The sequence below is a fragment of the Dasypus novemcinctus genome, chromosome 1 (assembly GCF_030445035.2).
Source record: "Dasypus novemcinctus isolate mDasNov1 chromosome 1, mDasNov1.1.hap2, whole genome shotgun sequence".
NCBI lineage: Eukaryota > Metazoa > Chordata > Mammalia > Cingulata > Dasypodidae > Dasypus > Dasypus novemcinctus.
The window spans coordinates 31,391,303-31,406,557 of NC_080673.1; the positions used below are offsets into that span (position 1 = coordinate 31,391,303).

General features: G+C 40.2%; 1 pseudogene; it reads right to left on the bottom strand.

Moving 5' to 3' along the window:
- Positions 1-3,650: 3,650 nt before the first annotated feature.
- Positions 3,651-14,726, bottom strand: LOC101418680 (nuclear autoantigenic sperm protein-like; annotated as a pseudogene).
- Positions 14,727-15,255: the final 529 nt, after the last annotated feature.

Consider the following 15,255-nt stretch of genomic DNA (forward strand, 5'->3'; position numbering starts at 1 on the left):
CAACCTCTCTTATCTCTGATATTTGTCATTCTGAATAGTAGGTATCTTGTGGCAAGTTTATTCAGAATTATTTGTTTGGGGTGTGTTGTCCTTGGATATTGATATTTATGTCTTTCTTAAGTCTTTGGAAGTTTTGGGTCATTATTTCCTCAAATACTCTTTCTGCCCTTTTACATTCTCTTCTCCTTCTGGGACAAAAATAATGTGAATGTTTGTGCATTTTGCATTGTCATTCAATTTTCTGAGACTGTTTCATTTTTTCCATTCTCTTTTCTTTCCATTTTCCTGTCTTTCCAATTCAGATGTTCTGTCTTTGAAATCACTAATTCTGTCTTCAAGCAATTCAACTCTGCTCTTATACACCTGTAATATATTTTTAATCTCATCCATCATGTCTTTCATTCCTATGAGGTCTGTTACTTTTCTGACTTTCAAATTGTTCTTTATACTCGCCCAGTGTCTTTTTAATATCCTGTATTTCTTTAGTCATATTTTCTTTAAATTGTTTGAAGTGATTTAGGAGAGTTGTGTGATTACCACTGATTAATTGTATTAAATCCTGTATCTCTTCAGAATATTTGGTTTGTTCTTTTGGGTGAGCTGTCTCTTCCAGTTTCCTAGTATGGCTTGTGAGTTTTTGCTGATGATTAGGCATCTGAATATGTTGGTGAATTTACTCTGATGACTAATTTCTCTGTCTTGTCTATTTTTTTTCCCACAGCTTTTCTTTGAATTTGCCTCAACTTATTCTTAGTCTTTAAATTTGCCCAACTTAAGTTTTGAAAATCATGCCAGAGACTTACTAGTGGGGTGCAGATTTTCTTCCAGGGGTTGGACACAGAGCTTGGAGAACAGTTTTTGCCCCTGTAATTTCCACATTGGCCAGCAAATGGTGATCATCAGTACCTCTTTCTATGGTGGCGTTTCTTGGATTTCCTGTGTTCCTGTGCTGAATCTCCAGATTAGAGATTCAAATTGGACTTTGCTGGCTAAATTCACTGAAGAAAAGCACCCTGACCTCCCCTCCCTTTCCCTTTGAAACACCTGGCAGGGAGGAAGAGGTCTGTGCCCCTCTCAGTAGACTACAGTGAACCAAGTGTTTTGCCCCAGCTTAACATCTCAGGGGTATGGGAGCGGAGCCCTTCCTGGCTACCATCAGAGCTTGGTCACTCACATTTGTTGTTTTTTGCTTCTTCGTCTCTCTGGCCCTCACCCTCCTAGTGGTTGTAAAGCACTGTCCTGGTCTGCTGACACCCAAAGCAGCTCCCTTGGACAGCTTTTGACTCTTTTTCCATTGTTTTTGTGAAAGCATTCAGTTCTGCCTATTAGTCTGTCACTATCTTCCCACAATCTTCTATAAGCTCTTTTTTTTAAAGTGTGTTTTAGTATTTCAAATGGTAAAATACTGTTTTTAATAATCTATCTTACTGAATTAAAGTGTATTTCATTGTGTTCATAGAACATGGTGTACATGTTACCAATTTTGAAAGAAATCATTATTCCCTGGTACATGGACAACTTTTGAATATTTCATACATAGTTAGTCATATCATATAATCCCTGTTTTTTCAGTGATACATAGATATACAGAAATATTAGAATAAAAAATCTCCAAGAATCCACCTTTGTTAATTGTATTTTTAAAATAACCTATACATTTATCACCTTTTTTCCATACAAGATAGCTATAATTGCAAGGATCATTTTTAATTTCTCCTGTGTGAGAGTAGATTTTTAAGTTTCTCCCTGTAGTTTAATGAGGTACATTAAAGAGATATATTCCTGGTGAATTGAGGCTTTTGTTATTAGAAAATGACCTTCTATTCCTAATAATCCATTTGCCTTAAGGTATATTTTGTTTGACATTCTTAAAGCTATGCAAACTTTCTTTTGGATTGCAATTACCTGGTATTTTTAAATCCCTTTATTTAGACATTCCCAAGAATTCATATTTTAGGTTTGTCTCCTTAAAAACATATTCCTTTATTTCTAAAATCCAATCTGACCTCACTTTTTTCTTATGAATTCTTGTATGTTTTTATTAGAGAAGTTGTGGGTTTACAGAATAATCATGCATAAAACACAGAATACCTATACATCATCCCACCACCAACACCTTAACTGGTGTGGAACATCTGTTACAATTAATGCTAGGACTTATTTGCTATTATATATATTTTTAACAATAGTTATCTTTGTTAACGATAAAAGATTATTAAAATAGGACTAACATCCATAATTTACATTAGGTGTATTTTTCCTCATATAAGATCCTATTATTAACACCTTGTATTATTGTTGTTCACCTTGTATAATTCATGAAAAAACATTCTTATACTTGTACTGTTAACTATAGTCCACCATCTATAATAAGGTTCACTGTATTATACAGTCTTGTTTTATTATTTTGTTTTTATTCTAGTAACATGGATGACCTAAGGTTTCCCCCTTTAACCACATTCACCTATATATATATATAAAACTCAGTGATGTTAATTACACTCACAATAATGTGCTACCAGCCCAAACTTTGCCCAAACTTTTACAATCAACTTAAACAGGAATTCTGTGCAAATAAAACATCAATGCCTCAGTCACTACCCCAATCTATATGCCTGTAACCTATATTCTACATTCTAACTCTATGAGTTTACTTACTATAAATAGTTCATATCAGTGAGATCATAAACTATTTGTCCTTTTTGTGACTGGCTTATTTCACTCACATGTCCTCAAAGTTCATACATGTTGTCACATGCATGCATCAGGATTTCATTCCTTTTTATGGCTGAATACAATTCCAATATTCCATGCATGTCCATTTTCAAGAAATACGCCTTTTTCTGCTTCGATTGTATTCTGCCTCTTTTAAAAATTAAGGAGTGGAGTTGTATATTAAGGATACAGTACTACTGGGCTTTGTATTTACCCTTTTAGTTACCATTACAAAGACCTTCATTTCCTCACACTAATTCAAGCCACTCTTTCCTTCTTTTCCTTTCAACCTGCAGAACTCCCTTTAGTAATTATTTCAGGGGCAGTCTTTTGTTAAACTCTCTCTTTCTCTTTATCTGGGACCCTCCAGTCTTACAGCAGTTCATTTTAACACCTGCCCCTTTTTATATCCTTCTCTGAGAAACTATTATGCCCCCGGTTTCTTCCCTGTATCCCTCCCTGGGAAGTCAGGTGGGGTCAATTCATGAAGGTGGGTCACTCCAGCAAAGTCCATTTTGCATTTAGGTGAGTCAGCCAACAGAAACTAGATTGAGTAAGTGCAGTCCTTGCCACCTGCAGCTTGTGGTCTCTGTCCCCACCCCCCAGGGGCCCTTTACTATGCAGCACTCCTCAGTGGCTAGTGTTCTGTTCTGACTCTCTGGATTTGGGGCCCTGCACCTGGATATGCATGAGGTTCTAAAAAGTTCTATAGTCTGTATTCCTGGTTGGAGGGATACAAGCTGCTGCCTCTGAGCAACTCATAAAACCTGCAATGCTCCAAGGCATAGAGTCAGTCAATATTCAGGAAAAAACATCAAAGTATCAAACTTTGCTTACATTCTTTATTGAAGTTATACAAAAAGAATCCCCAAAAGTGAAAAAATGCATTATATACAAAAATACTTTCCCTCAGAAGGAAGGCTCTTCTCCCTCCCTTAACATGCAATGCCTTCAACTGTAGCTCCAGCCTTCACTGCCCCCTCCACTGCTGCCCAGATTTTGGCCTGATTCTCAGCCTCAACCTCCATGTTTTCAGAAATTTCATTTCCACTGGGGACAGCATCCCCACTTCCTCCATTCACCTCTGGTTCTTGTTTGCCTTTCTTTGCATCATCTTTCTGGGGGCTCTCTTCCTCCAGTTTTCTCTTCTTTCTGTCAAGATGGGAAATATCAGTCTCACAGTTTGATGAGGTAGCACCATTTGTTGGCTTTCTACTGGTAATCATAGAGGTTGAAGAGCTTCCTCCACTAGAGGTGAAATCTGAAGTAGAGTTTGCCAGCAGATTAGCTTTCAGAGTCATTTTCACTACATTCCCACTACACATTGGGACTCCTTTGCATCTTCAGTCTTCTCTTTAATTACATGGAGCAGTTCCTTCAGCTCCTCAATTTCTTTCTCATATTCAGTTGGTGATCCTCCAGCCTCCTTCATCTGCTCATTTAGTATAGCCATTCTCTTCTCAATGACTTGAACAGATTTGCTGAACTGTGTCACAGCTTCATCATACTGAGAGTTGCAGCCATAGGCGAAACCAAGCTGGTAATCGGTCTCTACAAGGAGACAGTCTTGGGTTTCTAGGTACTACTCTTGCAGGCTTAAGCAAACCTGAAACTTCTCCTCAGCTTGGACATAATTCTCAGATTCAACACTAACTTCTCCAAGTTTAAGATGCACCTCTGCAGCATAAAGCTGAGCTTTTGTTTCTTGCCTTTTAAAAATAAACTTTGATAAATCCAGCATAGGCCAGGTAAGCTCTATGTTCCCAATCTCTTCCTCCTCATTTTCTAGAAGAGACTTATTTTCAACAACTGAATCACTGGGTATTTCTTCAGCCTTGTCATTTTCTTTATCCTCCTCTTCTGAGTCTTTGTTTTCTTCACCCTCTTTCATCTGTTCTTTCTCTTCTATCTCTTGATTTGCAGCCATCTCAACTTTCTTTTCAACTGATTTCTCAAGATAGTCCCCCTGGGCTATCTTGGTCTCAACCCCATCTCCAGCTGCAGCAGACTCTTCAATGGACAGCTTGGTGTCCTGACTAGGAACCAGCTTTGCCCTGATCTTCTCCTATACTTTAAAACCATCTTTATTTCCTGTCAGTCTGCTGCAATCAGTTCACAATAGGTTGGCTCAAAAGGAAGGCATTGCAGAACTTTAAGAAATAAAAGACAGACAGAGAGAGACAGAGATGAGAGGAGATAAAGGTGGGGCCAGGTGACTCACAGCTTCTGGAACTGAGAGCCTTGACCCTAGTTTCCACCTGGTATTTATTGGAAACTACCAAGCAGCTGTTTGCCATTAGAACTGCAACAGCATTTACAATAATAGGGAACAACTGCAACATCTAACAACTGCAACATCTACAATAGAACAGGTGTAACATTTACAATATGAAAAGGGCAAGCCAGTTTCCCACAACATTTCCCCCTTTTTGTTTTTGCAAAGTTTACCCAAATGACATTTCATTGATTAACAAAGCTTCCTGCATGATATTTTCACTGTGAAGTTTGAACAATACTAATTTAACTTTTTTCCTCTGTATATTCAGTTCCAGGATTGTTCAAACTTAAAACAAGAGATTTACATTAAGGTACATTTATATATCACTTACAGCTCATTAAATTACTTAAGTACACAATATATTTTATTAGTAAAGTTCTGATTAGTATTCAAGCATTTTATACGTAATCCATAACTACCATAGATTATACAACAAACAATAAGATTTCCAACTAGCAGAAATGAATAAACTTCCATTTCGCATAGGCTTAAGACTTCCTACCAGCAAGGCTATATTGATGTGGGCTATGGGTGGGAAGCTGTTCGTCCCTTCATAGATAACCTAAGTGGTCTGTGTCCTGACTTGTGGGTGTGGGACAGTGAGAGGCTGCAGTCCTGCCCTTGCTGACCATGGCAATGACTCCAGTCCCAGAGAAAGAGTTTAGCAATGCAAACTCTATAAACTTTAAATATTCAGGGAAAATGCAAACCAAATGTGCTAAAAGCTTATCTAGAATGTATGAAGTTCATGCTAAAAGCTTAGCTAGGATTTGGAATATATATGCTAATTCAAACCTATTGAGCACTGAAACAAAGAATGATTTAGCCCTTACCCTGTATAAAAGGCTCAAGTTAGGTACAGAAAGCTCCCGAGTCAGGCTGGCCATCAATAAATCATTTTTCCTTCTCAAAATCATTCCTGAGTCCTGGCCTTTCTATATGCAAATAATTGAACCTCTCTCAGCTTCTACAACAATATAGGCCAGTACTTGATCAAAAATGACCTCATTTTCTCCAATTTGCATAGTTTGAGGCCTGGGCAATGACAAATTCTTACTTCCCCATTTTGGGCTGTGGGACAGCTGTAAGTTTATCACATAATTTCAAGGCCTTCCTTGGTCCTGCTCTTAGCACCTTCACTGGACCTGGGGCCGCAACTCAGTGTTGAATTTAAACTTAGTCCATCATTTTTCAGGCAGAAAACAAAAGCTGGCTTGTTCTAAGAGTCCCAATGCAGGCTCTATAGCAGTGAAAGCATATTTTGCCCCTTCCAGGAGCAGGGGGGTGCTGATGTCACAGTCACTGACGTGAGCATTAAGGCCACAAGCTGTTGGTGAATAGCAGGCAGCAGGAAATGCTGCGCTAGGCATCCCAAGGTCTGGTATTCATGATGTTCACTTTTCTGGTGGAGTCACTCTGCTTCCTCTCAGGTCCCAATTTCATGTCTCTGAATCTTCATAAGGCATCTGCCTCAAAAGTCCTGAGAGGGATGTTAGAGGAGTAGGCAGGGACATAACAGACAGTTGCCTGTCACTGCTGGCAGGTGTCCCAGATGTTCTTCCACAGATCTCTCCCCCACAGAGAGTGATGCACAACAGTTCGTCATTTCTGTCTTGTTTTTACTATTTGCAATCCACCCTAGGATAGGGATAGCAGTCTTCAGAGTAACCAGACACTATTGGATTAAGCCTTTCACTCTCAGCAGGGCTCCCTATGCTGCACACAATTACTTTTTTATATTGTACTTATAGCCCCTTCCCACAATTGTGACTAAAACCTGAGGGGTACTCAATTAGAAAGTTATCTTTGCCACAAACCCCACCCAAAGCCAATATTGGTACGGGCCACATCCAATTCACAGGCTAAGTCAATATCCACCTTCTCCATCCCCCCCTTTTTTAAAGCAGCCTGCTGGAGGTCCTCCTACTCCCATGAAGGACCTTTCCCAATTAACATACCTCAGTGAGGGATAAAAGATTTTTAGTATTCCAACAATATAAACAAATTCTTTTAACATGAGAAAGCATTGTACTCTATCAATTACAGCTGAGAGTATAGTTTTGTCTTACCCAACCAAACAACATTTAAGAATTTGATAGTGTTGTTGGGGAGGGGAGAGGGGGGGTGGGGGGGTGGGGTTGAATGGGACCCCACATATATATTTTTAATGTAACATTATTACAAAGTCAATAAAAAAAAATATGAATGGAAAAAAAAAAAAAAAAGAATTTGATAGAGTAGCAGGGACCTTACAGCTTTTACCAATTGTTGGCCTATTTTAGGCCCTTAAGATACTATTGTCTCTGATGTTTCTTAGTAGGGTCACTGCCACAGGTTTCTTCTATGCAGCAGGTTTCATTGCCATTAGGCCAGGGTAGAAAGCCTTAAAGAACTGCAAAAGTCCGTTGTTGACCTTTTCACACATTTTTTGCACTTTTTGTATTCATTCAGGTTTGCTTTACTTTGCAAAACACATTATCTCACTGAATGCTACCACAATACTTTTACAATTTGCTATATGCATACTAGTTCTGTTCTGCATATCTCCATTTTCTGATTTTATAAAACTAACCATTTTATTTTAGGACAAAATACACCTTATTAAATTTTAGTTAGCATTCCCACAAACTTTACCTTTTTCAATATTTACTTTTACATCTTTCATTTTATCCTATGAAGAAAAATAAATTATTCATTTCAATTTAAGCAAGAACTAAATTTTTATGAAGAGACTCATAATAATTCTATTAAGACTTACAACTATAGAGATCTCATTAACACTTCAAAATTAGGTAATAATATAAATGCTTATTTAAAATTTGGCCATTTGAATAGAGCTCTTTCAGAAGTATTTATTTATACCATCTGGAGGTATTAAAATATACATTGACATTGAACAAACAAACACAAAAACAATTACAACACACCAACAGAAACAAACTTTACAATTTGACTCATATATCTTACTTTTCTGGTATAGCTGTTTTTTTTTTAAGCTCTCCATCATTGCACATGTTAGATTTTATTGCTTTTAGGATTTCTTCTGGAATCATGTTGCCTGTAACATGCAAGCTTGTTCTTGGAAACACTTATTCGTAACCAGCAACCAGTTAAGATAACCTGAGCAGCATAAATGCACTTAAGTTTTATTTAGCAGTTTAGACAGACAGTTAACACACATTTTTTGGATTGCTACTCTTTAAGACTACACTAAGACTGGAAGTTCAGGAGTAAGCTATTGATTCTAAACCAAAATTCCTTTTAACACCTTGATAAAAATTTTGTACTAATTTTTCATTAATTTGACTAAATAGGCCCCATCAGAATTAGTATGAAAACAAAACAGTCTCTCCTTGATTGTCACAATCAATTACTCCTGTCTGCACTTTAACTCCCTGTGACGTAAGACTGCTTCTCTAGAGAAGTCCAACCATGCCAGTTAGTAAAGGTCCCTTTATTCCCATTTTACATGGACGGGGGTGTCTCTTGGAAGCAGAATAACAGGTTTTGCCATGGGAACATCTACGGCTGCACTTCCTGCTGTGGCGGAGGATAAGTCCAGGGCACTGCGGAGAATCGGTGAGTGATGGGATTGCTCTGCTGAACCAGGAAAGCCCTCTTTTGGAGCAGGGCCAGAGCAGGCTGGTTGGAAGTTTCTCAACAAGGGGATGCCATTCCTATGATAATTAGACTGACAGAGGCTAGACCAATGATTTTCTTTACCCCAGCGTAGACACAGCTCGGGTCGTTTCAGAGCAGAAATATTCTGACCAAGCAGCACAATTTTTCCCTCTGACCTTTTCTGACAATCTTTTTTCATGTTACCAATTTTTCCACAATTAAAACATTTTTCAGAGAACCTCTTATTGATTTTTATCCCTGCCATAGACTGAGCCATCATTGTAGCACAGTGGCCCTTCGTCCCTACATTCTGGCACATTTTAATATATCCAGTCAAACCCACTTTACCTTTCATAATCCCAATAGCTTTCTGACAATCCTGATTGGCATTTTTATAAGCCATTGGCTGCAAAATAGTATCAGCTTCTAAATTATTGACCTGTTTTTTTGTCTTTGTTTTTCTAATGTTGCATTAAAAAAAATGAGGTCCCCATATACCCCCCCACCCCCCTCACCCTACTCCTTCCTCCATAGCAATAACCTCCTTCATCATCATGAGACATTCATTATATTTGGTGAATACATCTCTGAGCACCGCTGCACCTCATGGTCAATGGTCCACACCATAGCACACACTCTCCCACAGTCCACCCAGTGGGTCATGGGAGGACATACAATGCCCGGTAACTGTCCCTGCAGCACCACCCAGGACAACTCCAACTCCCCAAAATGCCCCCCCATCACATCTCTTCCTCCCACTCCCTACCGCCAGCAGCCACCATGGCCACTTTCTCTATGCCAATGCCACATTTTCTTTGATTACTACTAATCACAATAGTTCATGAATAGAATATCAGTAAGTCCACTCTAATCCATACTCTATTCCTCCATCCTGTGAACGTTAAAATGGTTGTGTCCACTCCACATCTATATCAAGAGTGGGCTTAGATTCCACATGGATGCTGGATGCAATTCTCCTGCTTTCAGCTGTAGGCACTCTTGGCTCTCTGGTTTGGTGGTTGACCTTCTTCACCTCCATGTTAGCTGAGTGGGGTAAGTCCAATAACCCAGTGTTTAGGAGTTGCAAGTCTGTTGAGGGCCTAGCTATCACATGATCAGTCCAGAGATTCAGGTCCCCTGGGCATACACTAAACGCCAGCACCAACTACAGATCTGGTAAAAGTAACAGGAGAGGCTTGTGGAAAAAAATCACATCTGAGTCCAGCTCCATCACACAGAAACACAAACTCCAAAGTAGGGCAAACTGACATGGCACTGAACTCCATCTGCCATGACCATAGAACCTGTGGGTCTCTGTAGCCCTCAGTAGAACCAATACCTGGTGTTGTATCTACTTTATAGTCTCTGGGACTCTGCTCAGGTGTGCATAAGGGCAACCCCTCTGATAACCTCTCAGCTCTTTTTGGAGACTCATAGCCGTAAAAACTCATTTGTCCTTTCCATTTCCCCCTTTTATTCAGATCAAAAAGCATTTTTAACTCCTGGTATTATATGTAGACTGAGATATTCTGCTGGTCCGAGTTGACCCTTTTATTCAAGGTCATTTTCTAGTTATAGCATCAGGTGGTACTTGGTAGTAATCCCTCGGTGCCAGGGAGGCTTATCCCCAGGAGTCATGTCCCATGCTGGGGGGGAAGGCAACAAATTTGCATGCTGAGTTTGGCTTCGAGACTGGCCACATTTGAGCATCACAGAGACTCTCAGGAGGTAACTCTTAGGCACCCTGCAGCTCTAGGCCTTGTTCTTATTTCAGGTGCACAGGCTTACAAGCATAGTCATTAGTATCAAGGTCTCATTGTTGGACCTTCCTTCTTTTTTGGTCTTTGCCATTGCACTTGGGGGATTGTTGCTATTCCTTAAGGGACTATGATAGAGCTCCTCTGGTTAGGAACTCAGCACTCCCTCAGTTGTTGTTTTTAATTGTAACCACTATGAAAATATCCAAACATTTTTATGTACCCTGGATATATGCCCTGGAGAACTCCCTGCCAACCATGTGTCCCCTGTCAGTAACATCCCACCCCAGTATTCCTCCCCTGCCATTGTTGAACCTCTCTGTGATCCAAAACTTCTTAAAAAATGAAGCCAAATATATTGCCAGGTTCCATTAATAGTAAAATGGAATATAGTTGTGAGTTTAAAGGGTAGATATAGAATACATATTAATTTAGAAAAATTAAGGTAAGAAAAATTAAAAAATGCAAAAGCTTTGTTTTTGATGTTTTGCCTTCCATCACTGCAATAAATGTTGCCCTGTATGCAAATTGGCAAGGCAACTTCTTCTGCTCTTCTCCTCAGTGCCTCCGTCCTTTTTCTTTTTTTTCCTATTAAGCTTATCTTCACAAAAGCTTTAGATCACAGTAATTCATATATACAATATACAGTACTCCCACATATCCAACATAAAACCTTCTTCCCTTCCACAGCAATAATCTTTTTACATATTCATATTATATTTACTGAAACTGATGTACAGATATTGAGACAATAGCTTTCAAACAAGGTAACATTTGGGTTTACATTGTGGTTTATATTTTAGACTATACAATTTTCTAAATTTTTAGTTATCTTATGTTTTACATTATGATTTACATTTTAGGCTATCAGCCCCTATACATTTTTGGTGTAATTTAATATGTCTTATATCCATCCTTGCATAATCTTGTGGAACACTTCTATTGCCCACACAGTTACATTGGTTCCATCTATTCAATACCTCTTTCCCCCTCCCCTTAGGGGCCACAGTGACAGTCAATCTTCATTGCTTGAAGGGCCATGTTCAGAGATACTTGCAACAGTGTTAGGGCTTGACATGCTCAACTGCCCTAATGCACTGGGAGCCACCATTTCTCTCGAGAGATACAATTCCCTCTATTTGAGGGCATCAGTCTTCCCCAGGATGTGGGTATACCTTCACTCTCATTATATGGGTCTCTACCCAATGATATAACCCACTATGGCAAAATGAGCATTCACATACTCCCTAGGAGCCTGTCCTGAGTCAGATTATCCCCTTTAAGCATTTTAAACAGGTAACCTTCCTTATTATATTTTTGAAAAAGTTTTCTCAGCATTATACTCTCAACCAAATACCTGACAATCTCCTATGTTCGTATGTTCCCCCACCGTTCCCTCAATTTCTTGGGCAACATTACCCATCCTCCCATTTTGATAGCCTCTTATAACTGAGTAATAGAGTCAGGGTAAGGTTCTTTAGGTCCTTGCAATATTTTTTGAAATGAACCAGAGGCTGGCCTTTAGCCTCAATTTTCCCAGGCCCTTAAGCAACAGCATCAAACCTGTGGGATGGCTTGATCATCCATTGTTAATTGCTATTCTATCCCCACCCAATTCCCGAGCCCACTAACTAATCCAAGGAAATGGGAATATTAATGGCCCTATTATGAGCAGCCTGAATCTCTACATGATCGGTCCACCAGGTTTTGAATTGTAAAAACTCTCCAGACCCTAGGGTGATGTGTGCTAATGCAAACCAGTCAGCTGGGATCAGCCAAGAGCCTTCAGCAGGCCCCTGCAGTATACCATAGGTAAAAGGAGATTTTGGACCATAGTGTTGCATTGCTACTTTTAACTCTTTCAACATTTTAAATGGGAAGGTTTCATGAGTGAACTCACAAACTCCATTCGGGTTTTGAGGATCATTTCCGGGAGCTACTCTTTCTCGTGTGGTGACCAGAAAGGCCATTTGAAGTGCCTCCAAATCACCCTTGCTTCTAGCCTGTAACATGCCCTGTTGTAAAGCTGACAACTTTGGCTGAGAGTCTCTGGTCTCTGGGTATGGAGGAGAAGGTGTTGGTGGAGGGGAAAGTGACTTTCTAAAGTCAGTTAATGAAGGAGCTGAAGGCAAAACAACTTTAGATTTAGTATCATCAAAAAAAATCAGTAGGAGAAACTTCCTCACATTCTCTATTTTCATTTTTCTCTTCTTCATCTTCTGTTTGTAAGGGTTCTAAAATAGATTCAACAATAGTCAAAGTGGTTTCTATAATCTGTAAGAGTTCTAAAATACGAGGCTCACTGGCTTTGGCTCCTCCTGCTTTAAGGAGCTCTTTTAGGAGACAGACATACAGGCGATTTTGTTGAACTGTCTCCATTTCCCATCGTAACCCTGCTAAAATACCTGACAGTGTCCTTACTCACCGAGGACTGGGAAGGCCTAAACCACTGGGGGCTCTGCACCTTAAGAACACCTTTAGTTTCACTCGACACAATTCTTCTTCCCCTCAAGACCCACATTGGGTGCCACTTCCTGCAATCAGCTCACAAAAGATTGGCTCGAAGGGAAGGCAATGCAGAACTTTAAAGATGGGGGGGGGGGGGGAGAGGGGGAGAGGGGGAGAGGGGGAGAGGGGGAGAGGGGAGAGGGGGAGAAGATAAAGATGGGACCAGGGGACTCACAGCTTCTGGAACTGAGAGCCTCAACCCGAGTTTCCACCTCGTATTTATTGGAAACTAACAAGCAGCTGTTTGTTATTAGAACTGCAACATCATTTACAATAATAGGGAACAACTGCAAGATCTAACAACTGCAACATCTACAATAGAACAGGTGTAACATTTACAATAAGAAACAGGCAAGCCAGTTTCCCACATCAGTCTGCTGAAGTCTGGGGTCCAATAGGAGTCTGGTCTCCTGCAGCTCAGTCCAGTGACTGCACCATCTTGAGGGAGGACTGTGCTCTCTTGTCTAGGATTCCCAGAGACTTCTGATCCAGCTGCTACAACTGAGGTCTCTGAAGCCTCAGTTGTCACCTCTGGGGACCCTTCAGCAGGTGGCACTTCTTGTCCTACCAGCTGTTCCTCAAGAACAGCCTTTCCCCATGTGCAGTGCCAATGCGCGCCCACCCAGGGATGTCCCCTGTTTAGGGGAGTCCCATGTGCAAGGAGTGTGCCCCGTAAGGAGAGCTACCCAGTATGAAAGAAAGTGCAGCCTGCCCAGGAATGGTGCCGCCCACACGGAGAGCTGACACAACAAGAAGACGCAAGAAAAAGCAACACAGATCCCCGTGCCACTGATGATAGAGGTGGTCACAGAAGAACACACAGTAAATGAAAACAGAGAGCAGACAACTGGGGCGGGGGGAAGAGGAGAGAAAGAAATAAAAAAATAAATCTTAAAAAAAAAAAAAAAACAGTCTTTCCTGCTTCTTTTTAGAGGTAGCTACATGCTCATTTGGCTCCTCCCCACCCTCATCCACTGGCTTTCCTGTCTTCAGGCTCTGCCTCTACCTCCGCTGCAGTGCCCTGCTCTACTAGAGTCCCAACAGGCTACTATTCTGAAGCTTCTTTTGGCTTCTCCTCTCTGCTCACAAATACCTGTCCCTGCTTCTCCTGACCTTTTACTCTGCACTCTTCTTCCTATACATCTGTTCCAGATACTAATTTTCCTTCCTCATATCTGGTGCTTCCTGTTCCAGCTTCCCAGAAGTGACTTCAGCTTCTTTCAGTCCATCTGGTAATGCTGCTCCTTTGCCCCTTTGGTGGCTTCAGTTAACTGATCTGGGATTGATTGAACTTTTTCCTGTAGCTCCTCTGCAGGCTCATTTACATCCATATTTTCTCTTACTCCCTTCTACATTTCAATCTCCTGTTCTTCATTAATTTCAGGCTTTGCAAGAGACTTGTCTTCTGTTTTGGGAGTTTCTTCTTTTTCTCCCATGGCATCATAAACCTGTCCTCTCAAATCTTCACTTGCTTCCCCATCTATGTTATCATTATTTGGTACCAGAGATTCATCTTCTGTTTCTTCTCCTTCCTCCTCTTCCACACGATCACCTTCCAGGGCCTTTCCCAACACATTCCATTCTTGCCAACAAAGAAGCAATTTCCCATAGAAAAAGAAGGCTTCCCCACACTCATTAGCTGTGTCTCCATACTTCTTACCAAAATGGCTATCTGCTTCCTGAAATGCATTGACAGCTGCTGGAATATCAGCCATCGCCAGATATTTCTGTCCTAAACCCAATAGTTTCTTAGCTTCGCTACCCACATCCAGACTTTCCACTTTATCTGCACAAGTAGAAGGAGCAGGAGTGTCTTCTTCAATTTTGTCAGAAGGAACCCACTCCATGGTATGGCAACAGTGGTTGTGGACTCTGGACATCATTCCCCTGAGGCAGTTTACCTGTGGACAGAATGGAGGCTGTGAGGAAAACACAGATTTGGGATGCAGGAGACTAATGTGGGGACAGAAAATGGCATATTGGAAGCAACTTTTCAAATAGGATATTAATCCATGCATTTGTGATGATTACTGACACATTTGGAATTGGGTTTACCTACTTAAATTTAGGATTTTATTTATTCTGCATATTCTCCAAAAATAGTTTTTGTTTTGTTTTCTTATTCAATTTACCCCTTTACTGTGTATAAATTGTATACTCTATATTCTTTCATTAGTTATCCTTAAAATTCCACCAGGCATAATTTCTTTTATCATGTCTTAATTTAGTATCTAAGTCTCCCTCGAAACCATAAAAGGGCTTCGAAATCTTAAACTCTAATCAGACCCATCCTAACTTAAATCTTTTTCCAGCATTTTAATCTCATCTTTTTTAATAGCACAAATGAGAGTTTTTAAAAAATCAAAAAGACACTTT